The following is a 5,760-nucleotide window of genomic DNA, read 5'->3' on the forward strand; positions in this document are numbered from 1 at the left end:
TAGGGGCAAAATTGATTGGTAAATTGGAACGCGCGGGGTTAAAATTTCACCTCACAACATAGCCTATGACGCTTTCGGAGTCCAGACGTGTGAGTGTGCAAAAGTTTGTGGCTGTAGCTGTAACGGTGCAGATGCCAATCCTGGACATACACACATACATAATACATACATTCAGCTTTATATATTAGATATATATAGCACCATTGATTCCATGGTGTTGTACATGAGAAGGGATTACATAAAGAATACATATCTGCTCCAGTCACCCGTTTTATCTCCACTTATAATGACAAGTGGCGGGAGATGAGAGCCATCCTTAAACGCAACTGGAGGGTACTCAAAACTGAGCCATCCATTGGACCTAATCTACCAGACTGTCCACCAATGACAGCGAGAAGGGCCTTTAATTTGCGTGACACCCTGGTCCGTAGTCATTACGTGGCCAGGGTGCCACGTTTATTTGGGAGTGGAGAACCACATTGGGGCTTCTACCCTTGCGGCACGTGTATTGCCTGTCGCAACATGGTAAGGGCAACCTCATTCTCCTCTGCCGATGGTGGTCGAGAATTTCAGATCCGTCACCACATTACTTGTCGTACAAGTAATGTGGTTTACTATGCCACATGTGGGTGTAACCTTATATATGTGGGACTCACAATGCGAGAGTTAAGGGTGCGTACACGTGAACACGTAAGGAACATCCTAGCGGCACCTGATTTGGATCTGGATGATCTGCGTTTGACCACACTACCCCGTCATCACAAGGTGAAACATGGCTGTGACCCTGCCCAATTATGGGTGAGGGGCATTGACGTGGTGCACCTTGGGATGAGGGGTGGTGACTATAGTAAGACCCTTGCTCAAAGGGAATGTGGGTGGATAGTCCGTTTGGGGACCATGACGCCGAATGGTCTCAATGAGAAATTGAGCTTCTCACCATTTTTGTGAATGGATGGAATACGATTGAATTATTGGTTCTAATTTAAAATTTCTTCTGTCTCTCTGGGGGCAACTAATGTGTGTATATGACATACATGTGTTGTTTTTAATTGATTTTAATATTTTTCTTTTTGTTCCCTTCTTTTTCTTCTCTTTTGTTTTGTGTTTGTGGCCTTTTTGGTAGGGGTGCCTCTTATGGTGTCCCTTTTTGCACACCTTCTGCACCAGGGAATACTCTTGAATTCCGTTTGTGGAGTATTCAGCTGTCCCCTTCTGGGATGCTTACTGTTCACTAGGACCTGAACGAACATACATGATGGATTGATCGGTATATCACCCAAAATGGGAGTGAAAGTGGAAAGAGAAAAGAGGAAACAATAAGAGAAGGAAGAAATATGTGGAAATAATGTTCAATTTACTTTCCTGTATCTATGTGCTTCTCTCGCCCATATGTGTGATTTCATTCATGTCCATACACTACTCTTGTGGAACTGTATACTCCCTTTACTATCTCCATGATGTACCTCTATGCCCCTTTGGTGTGTTGCGTCACTGTGGCCCGCCCTAATGTATAGTCCTAAATGTTTATTGGGGGGTTTAACTTGGACCACTCACTATGTTCTGACCAGCGTGTTTAGGTTCGCCCCGTTATCTCATACTGATGCCTTGGTGCGGCCCAATAGTGACGCTGTTCACGCCATGTTTAATATGGTCCTGTGAAGTTGGGGACGCCCACTTCCTTGCCCATACCTGGGAGGTCCGCGGCGCGCGCCTCCCGTCTCTCTCCATTCCGCCCGCACTGAAGATCTCTCCAGCGGTGAGGGGTGACGTCACGCTAGAGTCAATTCCGCTGGTGAGACCCGGAAGTTGTGGGCGGATGGATGATACGAGCCGGGACGCGCGCGGCGCAGGTGGCGACATTCCCTGCTATTTATCGTAGGGGTATTTATAGACCCATGTAGCGGTATCCTGGCCACACACTGCCCCCCGAAGAAGCTAACGCAGCAAAACGCGTTGGAGCTTCCTTCTCCTGCACTGGACCCCTGCCTGGGCATTTGGCCAGCATTGTTGCACTTTTTTCTGATGGGTAAGTGGCAATATACTTATGCATTTACAATGAATTGAATTTCTAACTGCCCTCCCAGTGATTTGTATTTACTATGGCAGGGGCCCATAGTTTGGGAACACCTTCTGGAATCATCTTTCCTGCACTTATGCACTTTTTTCATTAAATTATAATGTTGTCTCCTTGTTGTTACAATTTTGAAATAAATTTATTATTACTCTTATCACAAGGAGTCTCCATATTTATTTTTAGTATGATGTATGGTCCCTTAATGCTCCTTTTGTGTTTTTCGTTTAATATAAAAATTTTGTGGCTGTAGCTGTAACGGTGCAGATGTCAATCCTGGACATACATACACACATTCAGTTTATATATTAGATTTATATAGCACCATTGATTCCATGGTGTTGTACATGAGAAGGGATTACATAAAGAATACATATCCAAGTTACAATAGACAGACTGGTACAGAGGGCAGAGGACCCTGCCCTTGCGGGCTTACATTCAGATTTTTTGGAGGATACAGTAGGTGGGGTGTAGGTTGGGAGGCAGCTCCGCACGGTGGTGAGGCAGCAGCTCCGGCGGTGGTGAGGCAACAGCTGACTAGTGCATAATACAATTTTGATTATAAAAAAAACAGCAACCACAAGATGTTCAAAAAAGAGCAAAACAAAAAAAAGATGCCAGTGGTCCCTAAACTGTCTTCTGTCTGAATAACTCAAAGGATGTCTGAAAGACATGGTGTGCACATACCCCAACAGCTCAGTAGCAATTAAGGCACTGCTACACAAACTGAAGATGGCCAAACCCAGAGATAGACAATAGAGAGGAGTAAACCTGTGTAAGTTCAGGTCCTGCCGATTCATTCAGACTTTAGATTAAGTTGTACTCTGAACCCGAACTTGACATGAACCTCATTGGAAGTCACTGATTGGGCAGTTTTGCTCACCACCCACATACAGCCAGCCATAAAAAGAACACTTCTGGCGGAGGGTGGTATTTTTTTCTTTTTCTGCACACACTACATCTGATAACACTGATTGTGCCCAAATTTCAAACCATTCAAACACTGCAAGCAGCTTGTACTGGTCCAAACAATACTCATTTCAGTGGTTTGCATACATAAAGCACCCAAACTCGAACACAGATTTCTTTGTAAAGTCCATGTTTGGTATGAACACCGAACTTTAAAGTTTGGGTTCACTCATCACTAACAGACAGTCTAATGTTGTCAGGGAGATGAGGATGAACTTACCATGTCTGATTTTGGACAGAAGATCCTTTTATTCTATAAGAGATGAGCACACAGCCAGAGATGTCTGGCATCATCTCTCTCATAGAGAACCCATGAGAACTCAACAAAGAGAGTGCTCTTCTGCACGGGAGAGTCAGGTGAGATAGCTGCCAGCTGAATTTTCGGAAAGCTGTCTATAGTGTATGGGGTCTTTAGTCAACTGCTTGTCCGGCTGACATATGGCCTCAAGTCTAATAAATTAAATATTGCTACATTTACATAACTACATCCACAGAACCACTGTCGGTACATAAGTACGTCACCAGAACCACCATCAGTACATGACTATATCACCAGAACCACTATCAGTACACAACTACATCACCAGAACCGTTATTGGAACACAACTACATCACTATAACCAACCTTAATACATGACTACATCATTAGAATCAACCGCAATTCACGACTGCATCACCAGAACCATCGTCAGTACATGACTGCATCACCAGAACCACCGCTAGCACAACCATACAATTGTATCTCATAAAACTGCAGCTCCTGGTATGTCTTTAACAATTGTAAGAAGATATTAGGAGTTGTTGTTGTTGTTAAAATCCATCATCGGACTGCAGACCATACAGGAACCACAGGAATTATGAGGTACAGCCAGTAGCACTATTAAACATTTAAAAAAAAACAAACAAAAAAAACCCTTAATTTTTGTGAGATATCTTATTTGTTTTAGGTCCATTAATTCTGAGCTACTTTGTGTGGGTCTGGGTCCTGAGACCCCCATAGATTGCACAAAAGACCTCTTAGAAGTGCACAGCTTAGAAGACAGGAGTATAACTTTCTATTGCTATTTTCTATTCACTCTGTGCTGTGTACGCTTTTCTAAAAGGGCTTTTTAACTGTTCTTGGGGATCTCAGGACCAGACTCCCTGCCAATCTGCTCAGAATTATTGGGTATAAAACACAGATAATCTCGCAAAAGTGTAGTTACTCTTTGAGATATTTACAATGCTGCCAATAATCGGAAACCAATTCTTGGTCTAACTAAAAAGACTGTCAAATCACCTGATGCACAAGCAAAATTGTTTGTCGGGGGGGATGATTTTTCAGCTTGTATAAAAAGGTAGACTTTCTCCCATTTGGCAAATAAATTGCATAAACAGTTATATAAGGGACGTAGCCCCTACAAAAATCATAACAGTTTAGCTTAAAGGGGTTGTCTGGTCTAGAATGACAAGTCTGCAGTTACTCTCCCTTTCCATACTGTGCCCACACACTGCTCCTGTCCATTCTGTGCCTTCACACTGTTCATTTCTATACTAAACCCCCCCATGCTGCCCCTTCTCCATAATGAGTTCCCAATACTCCCCCTTTACTATAATGAGACCCCTTAAGCTGCCTCCCCTCCATACTGAGGCCTACATGCTTCCCCACTTATCATTCTGAGATCCCCACGCTACCACATGCCTAATGCTGAAACCCCCCCACACTGCTCCACTCTTCATATTTAGTCCCCAATATTGTTCCACTCCATACTGAGCCCACCAATGCTGCCCCTCTCCATACTTAGTCTTTACACTGTCCCCCATCAATTTTGTCTCTTGCACTATACCTTACACTGTAAGCCACCCTATACCTCAGTCTACAGTAATAGCTCCCCCAAAATCCCAGTCTATTGAAAAAGCTCCCCTAACCCCAAGACTACAGTAAAGGGGGCTTTACATGGTACGACCGATTGTGTAATTTCACGATCGATCGTACCCGCCCCCGTCCTTTTTGCGTCACGGGCAAAATCGCTGCCCGTGGCGCACAAAGTCGGTAACCCCCGTCACATGTACTTACCTCTTGTGCGACCTCGCTGTGGGCGGCGAACGTCCACTTCCTGGAGTGGGAGGGACGTTCAGCGTCACAGCGACGTCACACGGCCGCCGGCCAATGGAAGCGGAGGGGCGGAGATGAGCGGGACGTAAACATCCCGCCCACCTCCTTTCTTCACATAGCCGGCGGCGGCCGCGTGACGAAGGTGAGCTGCTGTTCATCGTTCCCGGGGTGTCACACGGAGCGGCGTGTGCTACCCCGGAAACGATGAACAACTAAATTAAACGATATTATGGAACCTAGCGAGCAGTTCACGACTCACGATTTGTGAGTGATACTGCGTCGCTAGGAGGTGTCACACAGGCCAGCATCGCCAGCGATGCCGGATGTGCGTCACAAAAACCGTGACCCCGACGATCTATCGCACGATAGATTGTCTGGTGTAAAGCAGCCTTAAGAGTCCCCAAAACTTCAGTCTTATAATAATCCCCCAATAAACCCCAGCCTATTGTAATAGCCCTTCTAAAACCCATTCTATAAAATTATAGTAATAGCTGCCCAACCACTGTCTACAGTAATAGGCCACTTAACCCACAGACTACAATATAGGCCCTCTATTCCCCAGTCTATAGAATTAGCCCCGCCCAAACCCCAGTCTATAGCATTAGCCTCCCACCATAATCCCCAG

Source organism: Anomaloglossus baeobatrachus, chromosome 6 (assembly GCF_048569485.1).
Source record: "Anomaloglossus baeobatrachus isolate aAnoBae1 chromosome 6, aAnoBae1.hap1, whole genome shotgun sequence".
NCBI classification, from domain to species: domain Eukaryota; kingdom Metazoa; phylum Chordata; class Amphibia; order Anura; family Aromobatidae; genus Anomaloglossus; species Anomaloglossus baeobatrachus.